The following is a 7802-nucleotide window of genomic DNA, read 5'->3' on the forward strand; positions in this document are numbered from 1 at the left end:
CATCTCCTAAGCAGCCCCAGCAACTCTGTCTTGGGTTTTGGTCTGTCTTTGGGTCTTTTAATGTCTGATCGAGGGGTTTCCGCAGTTAGACAGGAGTTAAATAACAGCGGGGAAGAGCCTGCGCGTTGAACCCAAACCCAGAACGTAGCTGGGGAAGCTCAAAGCACCAGTCAGGCTCCCTTTTCCCCTGCACGTTGGCAGGGTGGGAAGGGGACAAGCCAGGGACACTGGCTCCAGAGAGCTCTGGACATACAGGTTTCCCTCCACATGCAAATGGATTTGGGCTGGAAGAGAACCAATGTCACCGTGGGCCCCGTCCCTCCCCTCTGCCAGCCTCCAGAGAGGGTGCGAGGATGGGATGATTCAGCACGTTCGTTTCTCAGAGAATAAAGGAAGTAATTAAACATCAGCTTTCCTCCCGCCGCAGCCCTGCAAGGATGAGAAGATAAAAAGCCTTCAGACGGAAGTTATTTGTCTAAGGAGAAAAGTGGCTAATTTCTCTGTTGCTTTGCTTTGCTTGTCTGCTCGTTAATGAAAATCGCTCATCAGCAGGAAAAGGGAGCACCCAGTGAGGGGGGAGGAACCGCACCATCCATCGGTGGCCAGGCAGATGGCTGTTGGTGGCCTTGGGACATCCCATCCCTGTCGGGATGTCACCTTCGCCTTTGCAAAGCCCCCTGTGGCATCCACCCGCTGGGCCCGGGACTGTGGATGCAGCTGGGTGTCGGGGACCCCCCCTCGCCACAGCCCCACGGGCTGGGGACCCATGCTCGCAAGCCAAACACCATGGAGGGGTTTTCCCAATCCTCCCCCTGAATTTTTGTGCAAAGAGTTTAAAATGAGCTTGTTAAGGCACTTGCGGGGAGGCAGAATCGGAAACAGCTTCGTGCCTGAAGCCTCCTGCCTGGCGCGGGGTGATGGATGGTGCTTAGCTCGACTGGGCATGGAAATATTTAGTGCTATGAAAATCTCTCCCTGAAAATAATTTATTTTCACGCTGATAATAAAGCACCAAACCTCGTTGCTGCAGGGTGGGGGTTGCTTCAGGTGGCACCGCAGCTCCAGTTTACAAAGCCCAGGTGGTGCCTGCGGTCTCCTTTTGTCCCTGGCCGTGCAGGACACCTTCTCGCCGTTCGCAGCGCGAGATCTGCACCTTCCCGAGGATGATGATTTACTGGCAGAGGACGTCCGAGGCATCGCTCCCTGTGTTCTGCTCCCTGGGATGTGGCGGGACGCTTCAGACTATGGAAGCTCTTTCATTTGGAGGTTTATATAGATATATTTCTAATTGGATTTTGGCATGTCACGGCTGTTTTCAAGGCAGCCTGTAATTATTTGAGAGTGTAGCCCAGATCACCTCCTTTCTCTCAGCACAGAGGGTTTTTTTTAATATTGTTTCCCGAAAGGAAATTGTGAATTTGCAACTTAATCCAATGAGAAGACACACGCGATGCCATCATCTGCAAGGGCACAGCGAGGCAGCGTGATTCACGTTTCCCAGCTTCGTAATCAATTCACAGCAAGAATAAAAAAGTCCAAGCAATATTTTAATTCTTTCCAGTAAGAAAAAAAAAAAAAAATACTTTAAGAAGCTGCTCGATGCTCATGGATACTTTATGAGCTGGGGAGGTTTTGCTGGTCCTGCTGTATCTCAGCCCACCGTGTGCAGAGATGCTGAGCACCGTGGAGATGCAGCCGGACGCAGGGCAGCCTGGGCATCGTCCTAGCACGGCCGAAGCTGCCGGCAAACCCGGGGCCGCAGCAGAGAAGGGCGGTCAGACGCTGTTCTCAGGCTTTTCCTCTCCCAACTGAAACTTGATGAAATTGTCATCAGTTTTTGTTGTTGTTTTGGGGTTTTTTTTAACATGTGTTGCAATTTTTTGGGGCCAAAATAATTTCATCCAGCTCCATCTGCTCTCCATTAGGTAATTGAAGCGTGAGCAGGTCGGATCCTGTTGTCCTCACCAGGGATACCCCCCCAGGCTGGGCATCGCCATCGCCCCACCGCTGCAGTTGTTATTTCAGTGCCCAGAAGAGGCACAAATGAAAACCATCACCCGGGGAAAGGTTTTCCAGCCTCTAGCTGCTAACCAGCGTAAGCAAGTTAATGACCGTACCACGGCCCCGTTACATCTCAGCAGCCTGAAGTTCTTAGTTTTCTTCAAGCCTGATTTCAGGGCTTGCTAGCTGTATTCAATTGCTTACAGAATCCGATTTATTATTTACGTTGCAAGGTACGGCTGGGCTTGAATTGATTCGCCGTGCTCTGATTGCCACTGCATGCTGGTGTGGGATCTGGAAACTGGTTGCACACACAGTCAGGCTGCAAAATCAGGGATTCAACAGTTAGGGAATGCCAAGCTTAAAACTGCCCCTGCATCCCGGTGCTCCGCATTCTGCTGTCACCTTCAGTCGCATCTCTCGGGATGCAGGGAGAGCTGGTCCTGGGGCGGGCAGAGGGATGGATTAGCTGGTGTTCCCCAAGGGTTGTCACCCTGCTGCTGCGGGGGACATCAGGCGGTTGCAATGTGTCACCCTTCAGTTAAGCAGCCTGGGTCTGGGGAACGGGGGAACCAGTTTTTAGGAAGGAGCTGTGGATGGGAGCACGGAGCAGACGGGGAGAGGAGAAGTGATGGGAAATAACGGAACTGGGAAACAACTGGGAGCGTTGGCATTTTGGGAGATGCTTAGCAGGCCTTCACCTTCACCTTCACCTTCACTATCACCTTTACCATCACCTTCACCTTCACCTTCACCATCACCTTCACTTCTCACCCTGTCCATGGTCGGAGCTTGCAATGCCTCGAATGGCAGGAATGAGCAAAAACCCCACAAACCTGAGCCCGTTGCTCCGGGGCAATGGAGATCCGAGGCAGGAGGGGCTCGCGCAGATTTACTGCTGGCGGATCCATTGGAGATGGACCAGGACCAGCAGGCTGGTAGGCAGGACCTTGGCATGGGGACCCTCTGCACCCACCTCATCCAGCTGCCCAAATCACTGGGCACTTTGGGAAATGCTGGTCCATCTCCAAAAGCTCTTGACTTTAGACATCTCTGGATTAAAAGGTGATTTTAACGAAAGCCATTTGGGTAGCATCATTAGCATGCCGCTGGCAAGCAACCTGCGCTCTTCAGCCTTCTCCCACATGGGGATTATTCCCAGCAAACCTCCGGCTGATGCCAGCTCTGCTCTCTCGATTGCCCAGGGTGTGAGCTCCGTGTTGAAGATCCTTTAGCAGCCTCTGCTAATTGTCTCTGAGATCTAAGGCAGCTTCGGGGGAGACATTCAAAGGCACCTCGCTCCCTCGCAGCTGCGGTGGGAGCTCAGCACCTGCCTACCGCCGGCTCCAGCGAAGCTCCCCGCCATGTGTTGGGGCTCAGCTCAGGGAGCAGAGGGGAGCAGATGCTGCAGACGTGTCCTCGGGGCCCCTCTGCATCGTTGCATGGGACTAATTAAAATTTCAGGAAGTATATTTACCTAATGTGGAGTTGATTTCGCTAAGTAGGACATCCTGTCTTCAGAGGATTTCACGGCACGGGGTGATAATCAAGTGAGAACAGGCTCCAAAAGTGTTAATTTAGTAGCTGAGCTGACAGGGATTAAAAACCTGCCCCTGTTTTAGTCTTTTCTCCCACTTCCATGTCTGAAATCCAAGGAATATCCCATTCAGGAGTGCAAAGCAGCGGCACCTCCTCCCAGCAAGCACCGCGCTGGCTGCAGATGTGAACGTGCTCGGGGCTGTCGTGGCCAAATTCAGTCTCTTTTACCTCCTGGGGCTCAGCAAAGGAGCCTGTGCTGCTCTGGGTACCCCCCAGTCCGCCCGGGTACCCCGGGATGCCCCATCCCCTGTGTGCTGGTGATGCTGGCATGGGGCTGGGTTTCTGCTCCAGGCTTGCAGGCAGGAGTCTTGCAGGCAGGAGTCTTGCAGGCAGGAGTTTTGCAGGCAGGAGTTTTGCAGGCAGGGGTTTTGCAGGCAGGCACTGGGAAATGGTGCTCGGGAATGAGCCCCACTGTTGATCTGGCCCCGCGGCCTCATTCTTGCCGTGCTATGCGATATTTAAAAACAGCCTCAGGAGAGCCCTGGGGTTTGTTTTCCCGTTGTCCAGGGAGAAGCTGCCGCCGCCTCCGCTCTCCCTGGGGACACAGAGGCGGCTTTGTGCGAGCGAGAGGGCCGCGGCGACCCCTCCACGGCATCCCCGGCCACGGGCTGGGCAGCTCCTCGCTCGGCTTCGAGCTGGATCCTGAGCCACCCGGCCCCCAGCGGGATCCGCAGTAAATGAGCTCGGCCTCGCACTCCCATCTAAGTGATTGTTTTTCACTTTCAAGCCTTTGTGAGTGATTACGCGTGTGTCAGCGCCGACGTGCGCAGCATCCCCTGCCCACCCTCGCTTTTCTTAGCAAGGCGTGCAGAAACTGAGCTCAGAAAGTCCCAAACCAGAAGCAGGGTGACAGGAGAGAGGACCGACCGACAGCGGCTGCCGTTGGTGGCTCCAGGGTTTTATTCCCCATCCACAGAAACGCTGCTGAGGAGATCAGGTGTGCTGTGCCGATAGGCAGACCCGGCAGCAGTTCCATGCGGGTGGTGCATCATATTTGCACGTTTAACAGGTGCCATTACCTCTTTGCCTCTTCAGAGTTTGTTGCACCAGGGAGAAAGCATCTCCTCCCCGCTTCTCGCCCCATTTCAAGGTGGTTTTGTAGGGCAGAGCGATGCTGGCAGCACTTTGCAGATGCCCCGCTCCTTCCCACCACGGCACCGCGGGGACCAGCCACCTCTCGCTTGATGCCCACCCCACTTTGCTGTGATTCGGGGAGAAGCTCAGGGCTTTCTTCTTGCCCCCCCCCCCCCCCCCGCTTCCCACTCCACCATCCCCTCGGCTGCATTAATCAGAATAACTGCTGATTAATCACCCCACGGGGCTTTCGGCCACATCCCTGCAGCAGCCCGGTGCCAGGGCTCGGGCAGCAAAGGGAAACCGCAGAAGAAACCCGTGGGGGTGTCCAAAGAGCAAGAGCTAGGCTGGTGAGGATGCTCGAGGATCCCGAACGACTCATCCCTGCCGTGCTCCAACACTGTTGGAAGATCAAACCAGAGCTCCCAGTGCCTCCAGTGCATGGGGTCAGCAGGATGCACAGACGGTGCCCGGCTGCTGGCTCTCCCCTGCACTCGCCAGTACGTAACAAATCCCAGGTCCATGCAGAGACATGATTAAAAATCATTTATGATTGATTTTACTCAACCTATAAATTATTCTGTGTTTTCTCTTTGGTTGGAGCGTGTGTGTGCTGCGAACGTCGGCCAGCCATGGGAGAGGGAAAACCTTCCCGCATACGGAAAGGCTGGACTGGTGCTGGCGCTGTGTAGAGAGAGATTTACAGCCCCAACATCAGCCCCGGTGCTGGGGTCACCCATCCCTCACCTCAGCTCTGTTTTTCAGGAAATACTCCCAAAAGTGAAATTCCTGCAGCTGCCCCGGCCTCAGCAGAGATCGGGCACTTCTCCACTCGCTCCATCCCTGCCACAGCTTCTCCCCTCGGGTCCAGGAGGTTCCTGGTGGCTGCTGCCAGGGGGGAGGACAGGCTCTCTTCACCCCCACCCCTTCACCCCCATCCCCTGGCAGGGACAGGGATTTATCCACCCCCCAGTGAAGACCCTCTGGGTTTCACCCAGTGGTCGGTGGTGCAGGATGTGCTGGAGCACAGATGCAGCATAAAATCACTCAGGATACGTAGAGGAGGGCAGACTTGCTGGTACAGCAATATCTTTTATTAGCCCCACCATAAAAGCCACAAGCGCTGGTGAGAGCTGATGGGCCTTTCTCCTGGGGACGGATCCTGCCCCGGCAGCATGGTTGCACGGGGGGGCTTTGCGAAGCCGGCGACGCTGGGATTTCCTGCAACGGGGAGTGCTTGCACAGCAGCCGTTCGGGGCAGCCCCTGCTGGGTTGGGGGGTCCCACACCCCTCCCTGGCACTGCAGATGCTCCCATGGGCTTTGCCTTTGCTCCAGGGTGCCCGGCCCAGAGATCTGGGATGCTGCAGCCTCCCTTCCCCCTCCATCCCCCCAACTGTTTGGCAAAAGTGATTTTCTTTAATTTTTTTTTTTTTTTTTTCCTCCAGTGAAACCCAAAAATAGATTGATGGGAAGTGGCTGGGGGCTGGGTTGCCATTAGCATGCAAAATGGGGCTATTTGTCTTCCCCGCAGCTGGTTTCTGCTCTAAGGTTTGGAGCGTGGAAACCTGGCAGGGGCTGGCAGCGGGAGGCAGGACCGGGTGCTGGGAGGGGGCCGCAGGACCGGGACAGCCCCCAAACTGGCCCTGGGCCCTTCACACCCCTCTCGCTCCCCCTTGCCCTTGTGATCCGTGACCTCGAGCCTCTCCCGAGGGACAAGGACCCTTTGGTTCTCCCTTACAGCTGGGCACGGATCTCAGACTTTGCTGCTAATTAATTAGCGGCAGCTAATTAATCCCGACACCCCCGGTGTGGGTGGGTGAGAGAAACCTGCCTGGTGCTGCCGGCTGGGGAAACTGAGGCAGGAGCCCCCGGGAGGGTGGATGGGGCAGGCAGAGGGGCCGGATCCCTGCCCCCCGCCCCCCGAGGGGTTGGACCTGTGCCCCCCCGTCCCAGTGGGATGCTCGGCCCGTCGGCACGGCCGTCCCTGCTGCTGCTGCCACGCGGCAAAGCCGGGAGCGAGGGACCCCCGGGCTGGTGAAGAGATGAGCACAAAAACCAGCTTGTGCTCACCGAGATAATTCGTCTTGGAAATTGTCAGCGGGTGGGAAGCGGAGGGGAGCGGGGGGACGCCAAGCGAGGGTTGCGACGCTTTGCAAGCGAGGGCTGGGGAGGGACGCAGGCGAGCAGTGCCGGGGGCTTCGCCCAGCTCCGGGCCCTGCCGGGATGTTCCTGGCCCCTTTTGCCCCATTTTTGCCCCCAGTCCGGCTGGGGGTTGTTAAATACATACGGGGTGTCAGCTTTGCTCCCCAGCAGAGACGCTCACCCGCGGAGCTGTTCCAGCCATCCTCAGCAGCTATTTGTTTCCTAATAATGAGAATAATTGCCATAAACGTTAAATGCCGTGATAGCGCAGCTTCAGCATCCCCATCCTCCCCATCCACCATCCTCATCCCCCTCATCCCCCTCCGCAGCAGACCCCGCTGGAGCGAAGCCCCATCAGACGGAGGCACCGCTGGCTTTCCCTGAACGGGGCACCATCTGCTCCGGTAATTGCAACTGCCGATGCAGAGGGATCCAGTTCGTGATTAATCGGGAAGCAGACCCCGGCCGTTCAATGCCCGCGCGGGGTTTTTGCTGGGCGCGGCGTGGGTCGGCGGGGGTTTTGTCGGTTATCGGGGGGAAATCAGGAGGGAAACGGGTGCTGCAGGGGCCGTCGCACCCCAGGGCATCCGCACGCGTGTCCGCCCGCGTGGCAGGGCTGCCTGAGCCAGCACGGGAGAGCGTTTGTGTGTGCAACGGCACGTGTGCAGCCACGTGTGTGTTTGCATGGGTAAGGGTCGTGTAAATGCGTGAAGGGAGGTGGGGTTGCAGGGGTGCAAACAGGGAGGCGGCTCCTCGCACGTGTACGTGCGGGGGAGCTGGGACTGGGTGTAAGCAGCAGGTGTGGGGGGAAAGGCGTGTTTCACACGTGGAGGGAGAGACGCGTGTGTGTGTGCGTGTTCATGCATGGAGACCGCAAGTGTGTGACGGTGTGCAGTGCACACGTATGTGCATGCAGATGGTGTGTATGTGTGCGAGGTGCATGCATGCAAACGTGCACGGAGGCAGGCAGGTGTGTGTGCAGGTG

This window comes from Balearica regulorum, chromosome 16, assembly GCF_011004875.1.
Source record: "Balearica regulorum gibbericeps isolate bBalReg1 chromosome 16, bBalReg1.pri, whole genome shotgun sequence".
Classification (NCBI taxonomy): domain Eukaryota; kingdom Metazoa; phylum Chordata; class Aves; order Gruiformes; family Gruidae; genus Balearica; species Balearica regulorum.